At 42.3% G+C, this 20,548-nt stretch overlaps 1 protein-coding gene across 26 annotated transcripts in view; it reads right to left on the bottom strand.

The window, feature by feature from the left end:
- Positions 1-2,832: 2,832 nt before the first annotated feature.
- LOC139576009 (CUGBP Elav-like family member 4) overlaps positions 2,833-20,548 on the bottom strand; it is a 178,188-nt gene continuing 160,472 nt past the window's right edge. For all 26 annotated transcript variants that reach the window (XM_071401567.1, XM_071401572.1, XM_071401570.1 and 23 more), the window contains exon 13: positions 2,833-12,506. The gene's annotated coding sequence lies outside the window, so the exon portion shown is untranslated. The remainder of the gene's footprint in view (positions 12,507-20,548) is intronic.

Below are 20,548 nucleotides of genomic sequence, written 5' to 3'. Positions count from 1 at the left end.
AAGGTATGTTACTGTAAATTCTTGTAAAGTTACTTAAAAGTAAATTTATTTTTTTCTCTCTCACCTCTAATTAGGATTCCAGACTGTATCAACCTATCAGGTGTGTCTACTTCTCACTTATCAGAGAAGTAGGTGTGTGTCATACTCATACGAAGGAGGGAACTGAAGAGGTGTAAGGTTGAGAGAACGGGGAGAACTCACCACACCTCTCCTGCTTGAAAAAGTGGGGATCTTTTAATTGAGGATAACCCATACGGAGGCATTTCTAATTAACATTGTCGAAACAATCTGACTCTTTCTCATAATAGTTGACAACCAAACATAAAAACATCCATCTCTTTAATTATCTCCCACATAACAGCTTTTTAAATGTATTTCTTTTATCTTCAACTAGTCTTTAATTGGTATTATAAACTGGGTGGTTCGAGCACTGAATGCTGATTGTCTGACAGCCGTGGTATATCAGACCGTATACCACAGGTATGACAAAACATGTATTTTTACTGCTCTAATTATGTTGGTAACCAGTTTATAATAGCAATAAGGCACCTCAGAGCTTTGTGGTATATGGCCAATATACCACGGCTAAGGGCTGTATCCAGGAACTCTGCGTTGCGTCATGCATAAGAACAGCCCTTAGCCGTGGGGAAATGGCCATATAGCAGACCTCTTCGTTGTCACGTTCTGACCATAGTTCTTGTGTGTTGTGCTTGTTTTAGTGTTGGTCAGGACGTGAGCTGGGTGGGCATTCTATGTTGTGTGTCTAGTTTGTCTGTTTCTATGTTTGGCCTAATGAGGTTCTCAATCAGAGGCAGATGTTTTGTGTTGTCTCTGATTGGGAATCATATATAGGTGGCTTGTTTTGTGTTGGGGATTTGTGGGTGGTTGTTTCCTGTCTCTGTGTTTTCTCTGCACCAGCTAGGACTGTATCGGTTTGCCACATTTTGTTATTTGTTGAGTGTTCACTGTTTATTCGTTTTTATTAAACATGTTGAGCACTGGCTACGCTGCGTGTTGGTCTGATCCCTGCTACACCTCCTCTTCAGACGAAGAGGAGGAAGGCTGCCGTTACATTCGTGCAGTATTGCTTAATTCTACACTCTGAAGAGTACAGATGGAAGTGTTCTTGTAGTATTCTATGTTCTATCTTCTTTCACTCACACCCCTCCTTCCCCGAAAACAAACAAACCAAAAGCCCGTTAGCTGTGTTTCATTGGCTTCAGGGGAAACAGGACAGATTGAGTATCGACAGTGGTAGCTAACTGCTGAAGCTTATAGCTCAGAGGCAACACTGTGAAATCTCAGGGGTAGGAGAGAGACGCAATCGAAAAGACAGAAATAATTCTGCAAAGACTCACTCGAGGATCTATCCAGTTTTGTCATGAGGAATCATGGACTGTCGGCAGCACAATGAGGAAGTCTCCAGGGACACAGATCAGGAGTCACCGTGTGATGGCTACGAGTTACTGTCCCAACTGGGCCTTTTGCTTTTTTATCGTCTGCAGATTTAACCACTATAAATCTGTTTCCACACCGATAATATTCTCTTTGTACCAGGGGGCAAATAAACAAGAGATATCTTTAGTGTCTTTGGGGACTATGTGGTCATTGAAGTCCCTTGGGTGGCATACTCTATTCTGGGATGTTGTGCTGTCCAACCAGAGATACTCAAAAGAAAGAGTAAAATTGTCTTTGACCCAACTAAGTGTAACCTTTGAACTGGGCTGTGACGTGTGATGTGTCATGGCTGGTGTCCTCACTCTTTAGGGATAACAAAAGCGGAGGAGAGTTGGTCCATAAGTAGGTCACTTAGTTACCACAGACATGCTCAACATTACTGAAGCTTCTGTCTGCACCACAAATATCTCCTTCCTTCCTTTTCCTTTGTTATTATGGTCTACGAGATCAAATTCATTGATTCATCTATTGATCGTTTACTTCTTATTAGTCAGATGCTAACTCACAAAAATCCTTCGTGCACCTGGGTTTTGTTTCAACTGTAACACCTCAGAGGTAGATGGAATATCCATTTCAGGTTAATCAATTCACAATTTATTCCCCTCCCACTCCCAATCTCCGTTCCATTTATTATGCATTATTCGTCCTTTTTAAACAATTTTCTACTAACCTTCTCATCTAATTTGGTATTCAGATATGGTTAGCACTATTATCTCAATTAATACAGTGTCACATTCTAAATGCATTCTGTGTATATTATGTGTACGTACATAAAACAGCTTGGCAAATTTACATTAAGTTGGCCAGGAAGGAAGGAAGGACTAACGCTTGGTCGCTTAGCAACCATGGTGCGAATGGCCACTGAACTTAAGCGAGTAGCTGAGGAATGGGACCCTTTGATGAGCCGTTCATTACAGTTCTCCAACGTAATCGATGGTGGCATGTCGGTGTACAAGGATCTTTTTGCAAAGAAGAAAAAAGAGCGACAACAGCTGCCTATCACTATGTTCTTCTCCCGAACAAACACACCTGCACCGCGGGCTTCAGAAGAAGAGAACACTGCAGAGCGCAGTCAGGATGCAGCGGCCCAGTCTGAAGAGCAGTGAAACGGCCTACACGTGAGTCACTGTATTTGTATACATGTAATAGTTGCTAATTGTAAAAAAAAAAAAGTTTTCTATTTCGCGGATTTCACTTATCGCGGGTCATTTTCGGAACGTAACCCCCGCGATAAACGAGGGATTACTGTATATCAAATGACAAAATGTTTTACAGCTATACCAACCAAGGCCATGTCATGGCATGCTCTTCCAAGTTCAGCAGACTTTAGTTGACTGTAAATGATTGAATCAATAAAAAGAGGACAATGCAGGCTCAATCTTCTACAGGACTGTGCTTTATTTTAGTCTAAGCAGAATATAATGAACTAGAGAACTACAGTTCAGGAGCACTATGGGAGAAACCACCCCGAATTAGGGAAAAACAGACCCGTGTCAACACTAAGTCAATTTACAGTTCTGTTTTGAGAAAAAAAAGATAATCAACTGACTTCGTTCAAGTAAAAATGAGAAAGATATACAATTATATCATTCAACTAAAATATTATAAATAAATGAACTAATAAGTGCCTAAAATAAATTATGATAAATTACATAAAATTACATGTTTTATTTGTCTGACAGAAGTAAAATCAAGTGGATGAAATGCGAGAGCGAAGCTGGGAATGTAATGTCTCTTGAAGCAAAGTACAGTGGATGATTTTCGCTTTCCTTCATATATGAATGGTTGCACAAAGGCTCTCATTTCATGTTTTGTTAGGGAAACTCTGCTCTGTTGGTTTCATGTGATAAAATTTGGTCCATGTAACCGATGGAAATGTAACTATACTGTATGATCCCGTCCTTATTGGTGTCAGAAGTGGGATTGAGGCAAAACTGACACAAGGCAATCTTTACAACTGACAGCTGCATTTCAATTTAACAGAATCTCATCTCTGCAAGGAAAAACCAGAGCATGTTTATGAAAAATGGAAAAGAACTAGCATTGGCATCCCCAGAATACAATGTATGTGGTACGTTTTTGAAGGTAGTACCGTCAGAGAGAATGAATGTGTTTTAAGGCAGACTTCCCTCTTTTGATCAGTTTGGTGTCAACGCCACGGGTTGACCTGACTTGGCCAAAACAGTGTAGTGGAACTTTCAATCTGTTATTGGCACATTTTCTTCAGTGGTGTTGGAGTCAACCACAGTTATTATATACAAGATAGTCCAGTCATGTTGAAATAGCTCTTCAGAAATTATCTCTGAGAGAAAATTCCCGCATGCAGAGAAGATGAAAATAAAAGAGTTTGTCTCTGATTCTTTTTCAAGAATAAAAATGAATTCTAAGATGAAAGAAATAATCAAACAAAGGAGAAATGTATGGCTTAAAGACAATGGTCATGTTAAATGACAGCTTATTTTTCAAAACAAATCTGGCAACAAATGTTCTGAGGTTTTCCAAAAGAACAGAAGGACTACAATGAAATCCTTTTGAACGTGCAATTACATACATCCGATGCATCCTCTCGAAATTGTGTTGTGCAATGGTTTCATCTTTATGAATCCACATGACCATTTATCATCCTTTACGGTCCAGTATCTTAATTCCTGTACTGAATGTAAGAGCTTTCTGTCAACAACATATCTTTAAACTTGCCCATTTACATGTAATTCCATATGGGGATTGTGTAGCAAAATGCCCCTTCAACATGTATCTTCAAAGCATCTCAGAATAAACCTTGAGACAGTGGGTCCATCCCAGCTTCAGCAGATAACAAAACAGAAAACATAAGAGAATGGGGAAAAAAAAGAAACATTTACCAACATGAATATAAAATCCATTTTAACATCAGCTCTTCAATATACAAGAAATAAAAATTGTTTTTCTCTACTGTTTTTGATAAATTATTTCATAGTTTCCTTCTCGTAGTCAGTGAAATATATTAACTATTTCTTTCTTTTTTTTCAACATGATTTATTGTACGGTCGTCTATAAAGAAGCCTTAACAGAATTAAAAAATAAGCTATGTAATATGTACAGGAGTACCGCAGGCAGCTGTGTACTCGGGCCGTGGGGAGAGCAGAGGCAGGGGCAGGCCACAGAGGCAGGGAGATCTGCAGGGTGGTCATTCATTCTAGTATCAGTGCATCCGGCTCACCTGGCCCAATCCTCTCTCTTTCTCATCATACACCTGTGTTCTGTGTTTGGATCAAATGGAAATATGTTTTCAGCTCTAATCTGGCAAACCCTCACCCCCTTCCGCCCATAACCGTGGAGCTGTGGAGTATAGCGGTGACTGGCGGACGCCGCCCAGCCCCGGTGGCAAGCTAGCTAGCGACTAGCGAACTAACGGCTGCTGTCACTATCACATGCTCCTCTGCACGGCACGCAGCAGACTGAGGGGCGGGCCTACTCGTCACGTATTTGAGGTCACATCTATCCGTCTAATCAGCTCCAATTGGACTAATCCAATTAGCTAGTGCACAGGCAATCTTTCAACTGTCAGAAATATCATGATGTGTCAGTGTAAACCTAATTAATGGATTGCTCCAGGCTGGAATTGAAGCCCTACTAAATCATCTAGAATCAGATCTCTGCTATCCTCTCCCTGTTATGTTGGGTGGTGTTCAGCTGAGGGTATAGTGCATATTCATTCATGTTTACTCAGTAACCAAAAAGGCCAAAGTGTTAAAAAGTCCCACCCTCTCCAAAGATTCCCTGCACTGCTGTGGATACGTTTTATAGTGACATCAATGTCCCACACAGCCAGGTGACTACTATAGACAGACCTCTCTACTGTACAGTTCTTACTTCCTGACTCATTTGTTTCTGTGTTCTATTATTTACATGAAGGAATAAAAAATTCTGTCTCCATTTTTTTATTTGAATCTCCAGCTTTGTTGTCAAACATGATCCCACACTTTTCTGTGATTGACTGCTCTTTATGTTGTTTATGATAGGATCAAAGTCTTCCTTTTAGTGTCTTTTAAAATTGCATGATGACCTGATGGATCCAAGGCATTAATGTTTCAATGACAGACAGCACTCCCCCTGACTGACTGACAGTGTGATCCTGTCTCTGGCTACTCCAGCTGCCGTGGCAGAGGTCCAACATGCTCCCCCAGCTCCCACCATACTCTCAGCGCCTCTGGGTGAATACGCAGCTCTTATTCCTCCCCAGCCTGACAAGGCAGGCAGGGCCCATGGGGAAGGCAAGGCTCTAAAAGTTTCCACTAATCATGACATCATAGCGCCTGATGCCCTGAGTATTGAGGTGACTTTGTGGAGTTTCAGTTTAGCATCCAGCCCCCCCCCCCCCCCCCAAACCCACTTCACTTCCCCTCTCAGCTAAAATCCCATTTCCACAGCGAAAAACCCTTTTTGCGTTAGCTAAGCGAGATGACGGAAAAGCTCTCCTTTTCTCCCAAAGCAGCTATTAAATGAGAGCCATTAATTTCTCCCTCCTGTCCAACAGGTTCCTTTAATTATCTCTCCACTTTCAGTCAATTACATTTCACTTCCTTTCCTTGACAATCACTGCTATTTTAGGGTGAGTGTTCTCTACACCCAGGGGCTGGGGTCTGCTAGACATGCTAGGCAGACCTCTCTTCGCCCACTAGGATTGGTTATTCAACCCATCCGCCAGCTTCAGAGCTCAGGTGATTGGTTATCTAGCCTCTTAGTCTCTTAGTCAACCTCTTCGGCTCTTAGGATTGGTTATCCTGCCCCTCTGTCAGCCTCGGAGCTCTGAGGTTTCTAACTCCTCATGAGGACAGACTTTATGGAATGCAAACTAGGAAGGCATTATAACTAGAGCCAGTAGAGGAGGTAGAATAACCAGAGGTTAAGAAATGTGAATAACTGCCTCACAGGTGCTAATGTTACATGAGAAGGTCAGACATTACAGTGACCGTTGACATGACCATAAATATGTTTTTGTTATATTATATTTTACATACAGTACCAGTCAAAAGTTTGGACACACCTACTCATTCAAGGGTTTTCCTTTATTTAGACTATTTTCTACATTGTAGAATAGTAGTGAAGACAAACTATGAAATAACACATATGGAATCATGGTGTAACCAAAAAAGTGTTAAACAAATTAAAATAGATTTTATATTTGAGATTCTTCAAAGTAGCCACCCGTTGCCTTGATGACAGCTTTGCACATGCTTTGCATTCTATCAACCAGCTTCATGAGGTAGTCACCTGGAATGCATTTCAATTAACAGGTGTGCCTTGTTAAAAGTTAATTTGTGGAATTTCATTCCTTCTTAATGCGTTTGAGTCAATCAGTTGTGTTGTGACAAGGTAGGGGTGGTATACAGAAGATAGCCCTATTTGGTAAAAGACCAAGTCCATATTATGGCAAGAACAGCTCAAATAAGCAAAGAGAAATGATTCCATCATTACTTTAAGACATGAAGGTCAGTCATTACGGAAAATTTCAAGAACTTTGAAAAAAAAACGATCAAGTGCTATGATGAAACTGGCTCTCACGAGGACGGACCACCACAAGAAAGGAAGACCCAGAGTTACCTCTGCTGCAGAGGATAAGTTCATTAGAGTTACCAGCCTCAGAAATTGCAGCCCAAATAAATGCTTCATAGAGTTCAAGTAACAGACACATCTCAACATCAACTGTTCAGAGGAGACAGCTTGAATCAGGCCTTCATGGTCGAATTGCTGCCAAGAAATTTGGACACCAACAAGAAGAAGAGACTTGCTTGGGCCAAGAAACACAAGAAATCGACATTAGACCGGTGGGAATGTGTTTTTTGTCTGAAAAGTCAACATTTTTGATTTTTGATTCAAACTGCCATGTCTTTGTGAGACTCAGAGTAGGTAAATGTATGATCTCCACATGTTTAGTTCCCACCGTGAAGCATGGAGGAGGAGGTGTGATGGTGTGGGGGTGCTTTGCTGGTGACACTGTCTGTGATTTATTTAGAATACAAGGCACACTTAACCAGCATGTCTACCACAGCATTCTGCAGCGATACACCATCCCATCTTGTTTGCGCTTAGTGGGAGTATCATTTATTTTTCAACAGGACAATGACCCGACACCCCTCCAGGCTATGTAAGGGCTATTTGACCAAGAAGGGGAGTGATGGAATGCTGCATCAGATGACCTGGCTTCCACAATCAACCGACCTCAACCTAATTGAGATGGTTTGGGATGAGTTAGACCGCAGAGTGAAGGAAAAGCAGCCAACAAGTGCTCAGAATATGTGGGAACTCCTTCAAGACTGTTGGAAAAGCATTCCAGGTGAAGCTGGTTGAGAGAATCCCAAGCGTGTGCAAAGCTGTCATCAAGGCAAAGGGTGGCTATTTGAAGAATCTCAAATGTAAAATATATTTTGTTTTGTTTTACACTTTTTTTGGTTCCTACATTATTCCATATGTGTTATTTCATAGTTGTGATATCTTCACTATTATTCTACAATGTAGAAAATAGACAAAATAAAGAAAGGTGTGTCCGAACTTTTGACTGGTACTGTATTTCCAAACAGATTACTAAAGTGAGTAGAACTAACAATAGCAATAACCTATCATGTCAATCTAAATATTCTCATTTTAACATGAGTGGGTGGCTTTCAGTCCTGCGTAAGGCGAGTCACTCCTAAGTTAACATTGTTGACTAAAGGCCAGACAGGGCCAGAGATGGGCTGAGCTGGCAGACTTCTGTAGAAGGAAGAGACTGGCTTCACTGCAGCTATTTCTGTTTTCACTGCATGTCACACTAATAACCTTCCTCCCCTGTGTGGACGAGCAATAAGAGGACCCTCGTTCTAACAGCTCCCTGATTTAACATTGTCTAATCTAGCCTTCCCAAGCACGTTTCTGCAGCTCCCTGGTGCAGCAGAAAGGCTATACGAGCGTAGCACGTTAGCCAAGCAGGGAATATAAGACTGGGCAGGGGATTGGACCTAGGCTGAACCTAACCTTGCTCTAAGTTGACTGTAGGGGTGTGCAGCATATATCTGGTGTAGGAGCCATCAGAGGGCTCGTGGTGAGGCTAATGGGACTAGTCTGGCACGAGGTGCTTTTGAAGCGGCAGAGAGACAAGCATAGGAGATTTCATCGCTCACGGAACATTAGGTTTCCTATTGATTAATTCAGCATTACGTAAATAATGAGCACAAAAGGGCTGCTGTGAAGAACATGCATTCATATTGACCTACTTCACATGAATTCTTGTCGCTTCCTAGTTCCTACATGTTCTGCTGACTTCATAACAACTGAAGGTTGAGTGTTTTTACTGTGTTTGAAGGGAAGCTGAGACAACCCACGACCAAAGCTGCCACTGTTTTTTCAATGGGCATAATTTTGATTCAAAATAACTACTGTGCTTCACCAATACCGTTCTTCCTGTTCTGAACAGTATTCGGTGCTTTGCAGGTGTCCCGACTGTGATACTGCCGTGAAAAATTCAACATTTTTAGAGCAGGTTGTTGTGTGGAAAATGGCGGCCTCTGAGGAGATTGTTGAGACACAATTATGTGCTGAAAGTTGATGTACAATAACATGGGCCACCCGGCAGGCAGCTGCAACGGCGGAACTGAGGGTTTTTCAACGGACTAGTTGGTTGTCTGCTACCCATTTCAACCTGCTATTGTTCAGTAGCTTTTATGCCTGGAGAAATATTTCAAACCTAGTCTCTTTTGCCTTATTTTCAACATAATCTATACCCACGCCAATCAAATATCCAACATTAATACCCAGAGTAGCTATGATATGGAGGGTTTTATCCATCTTCCTGGATCCCATCTCCATCATAAATAGGGCTGCGGTGATATCGGTGCCAGGTCAGCTGTCGGCATCCTTGCCAGGGAGCCGCTACAAACATAATTCTCTCTAATCTACCTTCTGTCATCACAGAGCATTCAAGGGACCATCCCCACTGTAATTTGGTCCAGGTGATTATGCAGATGACTTTTCACTTGGTTGGTGTTAATGTATAGAGCCTCACTATTACAACGTGATTAGAGGGAAAGGTGAAATAGCATGTCTAATACGGAGGAAGAGATAATTGAAGGCTACTGAAGCCAAACACTGAACTGCAAGTTGGTTTGAAACATTGTTCCAGGGGAACAGCTGAACAGCATAGCCTGGTAAAACCAGACTTAACCCACCATTGTTGAGTGCAGAGTTCAGTCTGGTTGAACCAGGCTATGAACAGCTAGGTTGGGGTTCTGGAAGGCATGATGGAACAGAACAGTGTCTCTTCATAGCAGAGGAACACAAACACAAAGTCAGACGCTAACATTCATTACAGTAGTGTGGTATGGTGAAATCAAGGATACAAATCAGGACAAATCCAAGACTTCTTCGCTCACAGAAAGAGTGGCATGGTGTTGTCTTTAAGCAGCTGGGAGAAAGACAATGAAAGTCATTGTACTGCAGATGTGTCTTGTGTGATGCAGGCAGGCAGGGCTTTCAGTCAGTGACTTGGAATGCGTCCGCTCTGCTTTGGAGAGCAAGTCCCAGAGGTAAACAGAGACAGGCTGGACAGAAGGCAGCAGGTACCTAATACATGCCAAGTGATTCCTTATCAACCCTTCAATCCCTTTCCCAAAGAGCTAGGCAGCACAGATACATGGTGTTTGGCTAGGTGGTGGTGGTGCTGGGGGGGGGGGGTTGTTGCTTTTGATTGCATGGATTTGGTCCCCCGGGGGATAATTCCAAGGAGCATCACTTTGAAGGATAAAGAAAGACAAGGTTGGACATGCTGGCGTGGAGTAGGGCTCAGAGATCAGGGTTTGGCTGTTGACTTCTCCCACTCTCCTCTCGCCTTCTCTTCCCTGTCCAGCTCTGCCTCCCCCTCCATATGCCTTCAGTCAGCTCTCAGGGAGTTGTGAGGGAGGGAGGGGGAGAGCTGGTGTCCTACTGAGAGAACTTGAGGAAGTGTGGACAGTGAATGACTTGCCATCTTATCCTTCCTCGAGACTCAACGCAAACATATTGATCTGGTTTTCATATAGAGGGGCCAGCTGCATCCACCACAAAATAAAGGGCTCATAGACACTAACTCAAAGCCTGACAAGTTAAGAGTTCAGAGCTGTGTTCTGCTAGGCATGGATTGGCAGGGAGGAGCTGAATGATGGCGGTTGTATGGCTGTAATTCAGACTGTGTTAGGTTAGGTTGAGACGGATAGGTAGGTTTTTCCACAGGCTCATTATATAACATTTGAAAAAAAGCAGGTCAGGGAGGGAACATGTTAACAGTGGCATGTACATTATATACGACACAGCTAAATGAGCTCTAAAAGCTTCCACTGTTTTGCCATCCATAAATCTTGTGTGTCTTTCAGAGCAAGTTCTGCTTGTATCTGTTCTGCAGCCGGGGAGATGAGGCGATGTTTCTCAATCTCACCAGAGCTTTAGAACGGCTTCAGCGGACATAAATATCCCTGGCCTCTCTCTCTCTTTCTCCCTCTTGCCTATAACGTGGTTATTTTTAATGGGTCTATTTTTTTTATTTTACTCAAACACCATGAGAGCCAATTCATTGTTATACTGTTGAGTCCACTCTTTTGGCAGTTTCAGTAGCTATCAACTCAATCATTTTCTTCTCTGCTTGCCTTCATTTTTGTCCATTAGTCCATCTCGTTTGCAGAAGCTTCTCCTTATGCCTTTCTTTAATACTTTTTACAATAGTACACTCCCTGTCGTAATAAAAAAGCTCAACAGAAAAGAACACACCATGTCCGATTTGCTTGGTTTTTACAGTGGATTGTCGCTTGAACACAAAGGCTTGTGGGAAATAAGCCTCTCATATGTGCACCCTGTCCAGCACAGACACTAGGAAGGTCCATCTGTCTTTTCTCTTCTTCTTCCCCCTCTTCTCAAAAACAGTTCCTTTATAGCTGTCAGATAGTGCTGTGAGTGAGTTGTACACCATGAAGAGGGACATATCCAGCGGCCTGACCGTAACATCCAAGAGAGAGACCCCAATGCCCCAAAGCCCACTGGGACGGGACAGACAAAATTAAGATTTTTTTCTTTTTCATCCCTCCCCTTACTTTACAAGTTCAAGTATTTTTTTCTTTAAAAAAAAACAACAGCAAAAAAGAGCAAATCTACTTTTCTAGTATTCTACATTTTCTAATCTACTAACTGGTGGCAAAACAGCAACCAGAACATAATAATCAGCCCCTTTACTACGTTTCCTTGTCTTTTTTTTCTATGTATACATTATTTCCTTTATCTTTTTATTCTTACTTAGGCCACTGGATATTGATTTAATTATTTATTTTGACTACTATTAAATTGTAATACTTGCAGCTACAAGGTAAGAGTTTTTTAAATATATATATATATATATATGTATATATTTATATTCTTTTAAAAAGCGTTAAGTCCTTTGGTCCCTATTTCCTAAGGAATGATGCATGTAAATTCTCCTGGATTCTCCATTTCTCTTCTTCTTTACTCAGAGCTCGCCCTGTCACAGAGCACATCACCTGTGTAGGCACGGAAACCATAATGGCAGCAGGCTGGTGTGTGTATATGTCTGTGTGTGTGTGTGTGTATGTGTTTGAGTTGGCATATGCACATACATGTATGTACACTGTAGGATGTCTGAGAGAATATTTGTGTGTGTGTGTTGGTCTGTATATATGCATGTGTGTTTGGTAAGCTGTGTGTTTGGTAAGAGTGTGTTCATGTCTATATATACCGGTGTCAGTATGCATGCTTTGAGCATAATGTGTCTATAAAGGTTTTCCATCTTGTCTAAAAAACAGCAGCAAAAAGTTGGTCTCTGCAAAAAATCCTCTTCCACAGACGCCAAAGCAAAACAGGGAAAAAAAGAGGCATTTGCTAAAAGAAACAAACAAGAATCTCCGGGTTCTTTCTCCTCGTCAGTCACCCAATCTTCTCCAGCTATTCTTCCAGCAGAATCAAGGGACCACCCTTCTTTCATGATATGTAGCAGAGCAAGAAGTCTTTGTACTTTATACTGCACTTGTGGAAATAAGGTGTTGTGGCCCTTCATCCTGTAAGAGAGAGAGAGAAAGCAGATTCAGTGAGGTGAGGGCACCGGGGTCTTGTTCAGGGTGCTGGCTCCTGCCTGGTTTAGCACACTGACAGGCACAGCTAACAGAATGGAAAACAGACAAAGGAAAAGAAGGAGGATGTCAATCAAATCTATAAAGAAGTAAGCTGGAGGTGGAGGGGCTGTGTTTTACCATATGGAACAGATGTATGCTGTGACAGCACTAATCCAAAGGCGGTAGGTATTTAAAGCAACTTTACTCTCGCCGCAGAAAAAATATTTTACTAGACGTTAGCCTGTCATCTCTGTTAATTCCTCTGTTAATAGTCATTTCTGTTCATTTGTGATAATAATTTTTAAAAAGCACTGGATGCACTGAAGGTCAAATAGTAGCCCATTAATAACAATATTATGATGTTAAAAGGGATTATTACAAAACTCCACGGGGAGGGAAAGTGCATGATCATCTTTTCATGTGACATTTTTTTGTGTGTAGTGAACACATTTAAAACGAATGCTCAAAACTATTGGAAAATACACCCAGAGCTATAATGTCTTTATTGCCATAGCAGTAGATATGAAATAGATACCTTTTGTGGATTTATGTGCTTTTTGGCTCTGGTTAAATAAGCTGGAGTTAGGATGCAATCATTCTTAATGTGTACTGGCCCTGAATCCTGGTACAAAAAGACAGCCAAATCACAGCTAATCACTCTCACAGGGCCCACATGAAAAATACCTGACTTTGAGGAGCTAACATATGCCGCGCAAGTCTTTGTTCTGTTATTTTCTCCTGAGAAACGAGCTTGTTACCATTTTTTAATAGATCAGCTATTTAACCGTGGGAGATGAGATGCTCGTAACGTATTTCATATCTGCGGAGGCAAGCAGAACCATTAGAGGTAAGCCTTTGCACTAAAATACCTGATTATAGATGTTCCAGCTTTTATACAAGAACACCAGTAATTCAAAGTAGGCATCTACCATAGAAGAAGAAAAAACAGTCAATTTAAAACGTAACAGCTTGTATTTCCAGAGGGGAGTTTTAAGTGGAAGCAACTGATGAAGACCAAACTACTGGAAAAACATATTTATATCTACATGCATAACTACCTACTTTCACACAAATGTGCACACCCTGAAGTGGCCCTCAATTAGAGATTCACGAGAGAGACACAGCCACAGGGGAGACAGGCGAACCCAGAGAGACCTGAGTTACAGAGGAGACAGGCGAACCCAGAGAGACCTGATCCACAGGGGAGACAGGCGAACCCAGAGAGACTTGATCCAGGAGAGACAGGCGAACCCAGAGAGACCTGATCCACAGGGGAGACAGGCGAACCCAGAGACACAGTGCCGAGCTGGCTGGTTGTCCTGACCGACTGCACTTAGTTAAGTCAGAGATCTGTATATAATGACAAGATGCTCATGTCTCTGCCCTAACAATGGGAGTTGTCCCAAAGGCAGGAAGGCAGGTGACAAGCTTCGGTCCAAAATAAGCCCATAGAAATGCATGGGGCTTATTTTGACAGATTTTGGAGAGAGTAAAACTATTTGTAAATGATTCATCATGAGACAATAGTAATTCATACATGGAATGCACCAGTAATCTATTCAGTGGTAAAAGAGTTACAAACACATTGAGTTAATTGTTGGGCATGATAATAGTGAAAAGACCAGACTAAAACAACACAAGCAAAGGATGCACCATTCATGGTATTAGTTTCTTTTATTTATTTTGATGGTGTTTGTGTTTGTGTGTGAATGTGGGTGGAGTCAGGCTGGGGTGTGTGGGGCCACACCACAGCCTGCAGCTCTGCAATCACAATGTAATTGGTTAGCCCCCTCATAAATAAATACATGGGAAGTTATCCTCATGTAGGGCAAACAAAACAATCACACCAAGTACTCCAAGTGCAGATGAAATGCTTCTCTACAGTTTGTGGATGGATAGATGGATGGAGGAGATTTAATTGGCTGCACAAACACAGGGTCATCTTGTCTATCACTCAACTAAAGAGCTGGGGATTGACTTTTAAAAAAGGTTATTTTAGCAAAGAATCTGTCTTGTGACAACAAAAGTTGGCATCAGCTCTCTTGCGTGAAGAAACATTGGTACAAATTATAAATAATTGCAAAAACACTGTTGGTATACACAGTGCTTTCAGAAAGTATTCATACCCCTTGACTTATTCCATATTTTGTTGTGTTAGTCTGAATTAAACAGTTATTGAATATGTTTTTTTCACTTTGTCATTATGGGTTATTGTGTGTAGATGGGTGTGTAGATGGGTGTGTAGATGGGTGTGTAGATGGGTGCATAATGACAAAGTGAAGACATGTTTTTAGAAATGTTAGCAAATTTATTGAAATACAGAAATATCTCATTTACAAACAGTAGGTATTCACAACCCTGAATCAATACACATTAGAATCACCGTTGGTAGTGATTACAGCTGTGAGTCTTTCTGGGTAAATCTCTTTGAGCTTTGCACACCTGGATTGTACAATATTTGCACATAATTATTTTTTAAATTCTTCAAGCTCTGTCAAGTTGGTTGTTAATGATTGCTAGACAGCCATTTTCAAGTAATTCGATAGATTTTAAAGCCGATGTAAGTCAAAATTATAACTAGTCCATTTGAAATTGTCCACAACTCCAGCGTATATTTGGCCTTGTGTTTTAAGTTATTGACCTGCTGAAAGGTGAACCAGGGTTTGCTCTAGGATTTTGCCTGTGTTTAGCTGTCTTCCGTTTCTTTTTATCCAAAACAAAAAAACTCCCTGACCATGCTGATGACAAGCATGCCCATAACATGATGCAGCCACCACTATGCTTGAAAATATGAAGAGTGGTACTCTGTGATGTGTTGTGTTGGATTTGCCCCAAACATAACGCTTTGCATTCAGGACATAAAGTTAATTTCTTTGCCACATTTTTTGCAGTTTTACTTTAGTGCCTTATTGCAAACAGGATGCATGTTTTAGAATATTGTTATTCTGTACAGGCTTCCTTATTTTCACTCTGTCATTTACAGTGCATTCGAAAAGTATTCAGACCCCTTGACTTTTTCCACATTTTGTTATGTTACAGCCTTATTCTAAAATGGATTCAATATTTTTTTCCCCTCATCAATCTACACACAATACCCCATCATAACAAATCAAAACAGATTTTTTAAAATATTTTAGCAAATATATTTAAAGAAATAGACAAATTAAATATCACATTTACATAACTATTCAGACACTTTACTCAGTTCTTTGTTGAAGCACCTTTGGCAACGATTACAGTCTCAAGTCTTCTTGGGTATGACGCTACAAGCTTGGCACACCTGTATTTGGGGAGTTTCTCCCATTCTTCTCTGCATTGCTGCACAGCTATTTTCAGGTCTCTCCAAAGATGTTTGATTGGGTTCAAGTCCGGGCTCTGGCTGGGCCATTCAAGGACATTCAGAGACTTGTCCTGAAATCACTCCTGCGTTATCTTGGCTGTGTGCTTAGGGTCGTTGTCCTGTTTGAAGGTGAACCTTCGCCCCAGTCTAAGGTCCTGAGTGCTCTGGAGCAGGTTTTCATCAAGGATATCTCTGTACTTTGCTCCGGTCATCTTTCCCTCGATCCTGACTAGTCTCCCAGTCCCTGCCACTGAAAAACCTCACCACAGCATGGTGTTGCCACCACCATGCTTCACTGTAGGGATGGTGCCAGGTTTCCTCCAGACGTGACGCTTGGCATTCAGGCCAAAGAGTTCAATCTTGGTTTCATCAGACCAGAGAAACTTGTTTCTCATGGTCTGAGAGTCTTTAGGTGCCTTTTGGCAAACTCCGAGCAGGCTGTCATGTATGTGCCTTTTACTGAGGAGTGGCTTCCGTCTGGCCACTCTACCATAAAGGCCTGATTGGTTGAGTGCTGCAGAGATGGTTGTCCTTCTGGAAGGTTCTCCCATCTCCACAGAGGAACTCTGGAGCTCTGTCAGAGTGTCCATCTGCTTCTTGGTCATCCGTCTGGCAAAGCATGCGCTGACCAACTGGCTTCACTGACATTTTCAACCTCTCCCTGTCTGAGTCTGTAATACCAACATGTCTCAAGCAGACCACCATAGTCCCTGTGCCCAAGAACACAAAGGTAACCTGCCTAAATGACTACCGACCCGTAGCACTCACGTCTGTAGCCATGAAGTGCTTTGAAAGGCTGGTCATGGCTCACATCACCATTATCCCAGAAACCCTAGACCCACTCCAATTTGCATACTGCCCTAACAGATCCACAGATGATGCCATCTCTACTGCACTCCACACTGCTCTGCCCTTTCCCACCTGGACAAAATAAACACCTATGTGAGAATGCTATTCATTGACCACAGCTCAGCGTTCAACACCATAGTGTTGAACACTCAAAGCTCATCAATAAGCTAAGGACCCTGGGACTAAACACCTCCCTCTGCAACTGGATCCTGGACTTCCTGACGGGCCGCACCCAGGTGGTAAGGTTAGGTAACAACACATCCGCCACGCTGATCCTCAACACTGGGGCCCCTCAGGGGTGCGTGCTCAGTCCCCTCCTATACTCCCTGTTCACTCATGACTGCACGGCCAGGCACAACTCCAACACCATCATTAAGTTTGCTGATGAAACAACAGTGGTAGGCCTGATCACTGACAACGATGAGACAGCTTATAGGGAGGAGGTCAGAGACCTGACCATGTGGTGCCAGGACAACAACCTCTCCCTCAATGTGATCAAGACAAAGGAGATGATTGTGGGCTACAGGAAAAAGAGTACCTAGCACACCCCCATTCTCATCGACAGGGCTGTAGTGGAGCAGGTTGAGAGCTTCAAGTTCCTTGGCTTCCACATCAACAACAAACTAACATGGTCCAAGCACACCAAGACAGTCGTGAAGAGGGCACGACTATTCCCCCTCAGGAGACTGAAAAGATTTGGCATGGATCCTCACATCCTCAAAAGATTTTACAGCTGCACCATCGAGAGCGTCCTGACGGGTTGCATCACTGCCTGGTATGGCAACTGCTCAGCCGCCGACCGCAAGGCACTACAGATGGTAGCGCGTACGGCCCAGTACATCACCGGGGACAAGCTTCCTGCCATCCAGGACCTCTATACCAGGCGGTGTCAGAGGAAGGCCCTAAAAATTGTCAAAGACTCCAGCCACCCTAGTCATAGACTGTTCTCTCTGCTACCGCATGGAAAGTGGTACCGGAGCGCCAAGTCTAGGTCCAGAAGGCTTCTAAACAGCTTCTACCCCCAAGCCATAAGACTCCTGAACAGCTAATCAAATGGCTACCCAGACTATTTGCATCCTCCACGCTGCTACTACTCTCTGTTATTATCTATGCATAGCCACTTTAACAACCCTACCTGCATGTACATAATTATCTCAATTACCTCGACACCGGTACCCTGGCACATTGACACATTGACTCTATACCAGCACCCCCTGTATATAGCCCTGCTATTGTTATTCACTGCTGCGGCGCATGTGACACATTTGATTTGATTTTCTCCTATCACATGAAACTCTGTAACTGTTTTAAAGTCACAATTGGCCTCATGGTGAAATCCCTGAGTTTTTTCCTTCCTCTCTGGCAACTGACCTAGGAAGGACTCCTGTGTCTTTCATAGTGACTGGGTCAAAGTGTAATTAATAACTTCACCATGCTGAATGGGATATTCAATCTCTGCTTTTTTTTTATTTTGACCCATCTACCAATAGGTGCCCTTCTTTGCGAGTCATTGGAAAACCTCCCTGGTCTTTGTGGTTAAATCTGTGTTTGAAATTCACTGCTCGACTGAGGGACCTTACAGATAATTGTATGGGTGGGGTACAGAGATGAGGTAGTCATTCAAAAATCATGTTAAACATTATTATTGCACACAGAGTGAGTCCATGCAAGTTATTTATGTGACTTGTAAGCACATTTGTACTCCTGAACTTATTTAGGCTTGCAATAACAAAGTTGAATACTTATTGATTCAAGACATTTCAGCGTTTAATTTGTAAACATTTCTAAAAACACAACTCCTCTTTGACATTATGTGTGGAGGCCAATGACACAAAATCTACATTTAATACATTTTACATTCAGGCTGTAACACAAAAAAATGCGGAAAAACTCAAGGGGTGTGAATACTTTCTGAAGAAACTGTGTATGTGTATATACAGTGGGGAGAACAAGTATTTGATACACTGCCGATTTTGCAGGTTTTCCTACTTACAAAGCATGTAGAGGTCTGTAATTTTGATCATAGGTACACTTCAACTGTGAGAGACGGAATCCAAAAATCCAGAAAATCACATTGTATGATTTTTAAGTAATTAATTTGCATTTTATTGCATGACATAAGTATTTGATACATCAGAAAAGCAGAACTTAATATTTGGTACAGAAACCTTTGTTTGCAATTACAGAGATCATACGTTTCCTGTAGTTCTTGACCAGGTTTGCACACACTGCAGCAGGGATTTTGGCCCACTCCTCCATACAGACCTTCTCCAGATCCTTCAGGTTTCGGGGCTGTCGCTGGGCAATACGGACTTTCAGCTCCCTCCAAAGATTGGGTTCAGATCTGGAGACTGGCTAGGCCACTCCAGGACCTTGAGATGCTTCTTACGGAGCCACTCCTTAGTTGCCCTGGCTGTGTGTTTCGGGTCGTTGTCATGCTGGAAGACCCAGCTACGACCCATCTTCAATGCTCTTACTGAGGGAAGGAGGTTGTTTGCCAAGATCTCGCGATACATGGCCCCATCCATCCTCCCCTCAATACGGTGCAGTCGTCCTGTCCCCTTTGCAGAAAAGCATCCCCAAAGAATGATGTTTCCACCTCCATGCTTCACGGTTGGGATGGTGTTCTTGGGGTTGTACTCATCCTTCTTCTTCTTCCAAACACGGCGAGTGGAGTTTAGACCAAAAAGCTCTATTTTTGTCTCATCAGACCACATGACCTTCTCCCATTCCTCCTCTGGATCATCCAGATGGTCATTGGCAAACTTCAGACGGGCCTGGACATGCGCTGGCTTGAGCAGGGGGACCTTGTGTACGCTGCAGGATTTTAATCCATGACGGCGTAGTGTGTTACTAATGGTTTTCTTTGAGACTGTGGTCCCAGCTCTCTTCAGGTCATTGACCAGGTCCTGCCGGGTAGTTCTGGGCTGATCCCTCACCTTCCTCATGATCATTGATGCCCCACGAGGTGAGATCTTGCATGGAGCCCCAGACCGAGGGTGATTGACCGTCATCTTCAACTTCTTCCATTTTCTAATAATTGCGCCAACAGTTGTTGCCTTCTCCCCAAGCTGCTTGCCTATTGTCCTGTAGCCCATCTCAGCCTTGTGCAGGTCTACAATTTAACCCTGATGTCCTTACACAGCTCTCTGGTCTTGGCCATTGTGGAGAGGTTGGAGTCTGTTTGATTGAGTGTGTGGACAGGTGTCTTTTATACAGGTAACGAGTTCAAACAGGTGCAGTTAATACAGGTAATGAGTGGAGAACAGGAAGGCTTCTTAAAGAAAAACTAACAGGTCTGTGAGAGACGGAATTCTTACTGGTTGGTAGGTGATCAAATACTTATGTCATGCAATAAAATGCAAATGAATTAGTTAAAAATCATACAATGTGATTTTCAGGATTTTTGTTTTTTAGATTCCGTCTCTCACAGTTGAAGTGTACCTATGATAAAAATTACAGACCTCTACATGCTTTGTAAGTAGGAAAACCAGCAAAATCGGCAGTGTATCAAATACTTGTTCTCCCCACTGTATATATATATATGTGTATATAGTATTCACACCCAGAGAGAGAGCGAGAGAGCGAGAGAGCGAGAGAGCGAGAGAGCGAGAGAGCGAGAGAGCGAGAGAGAGAGAGAGAGGTACAGAATATCCATACACATTGAACATTGAAGTTCACGAGAAAAAATTAAACATACAAGGTCACGTTACAACAGCAAAATAAGGTCAAAAGTCACGTCATCATTGATCATGATCAACCAGTCAATCAGCATGTCAGATGTATCTAACAACAGCTA

Source organism: Salvelinus alpinus, chromosome 5 (assembly GCF_045679555.1).
Source record: "Salvelinus alpinus chromosome 5, SLU_Salpinus.1, whole genome shotgun sequence".
NCBI classification, from domain to species: domain Eukaryota; kingdom Metazoa; phylum Chordata; class Actinopteri; order Salmoniformes; family Salmonidae; genus Salvelinus; species Salvelinus alpinus.
The sequence above is the reverse complement of the archived record's forward strand: the minus strand, read 5'-3'. Positions and strand labels throughout refer to the sequence as shown.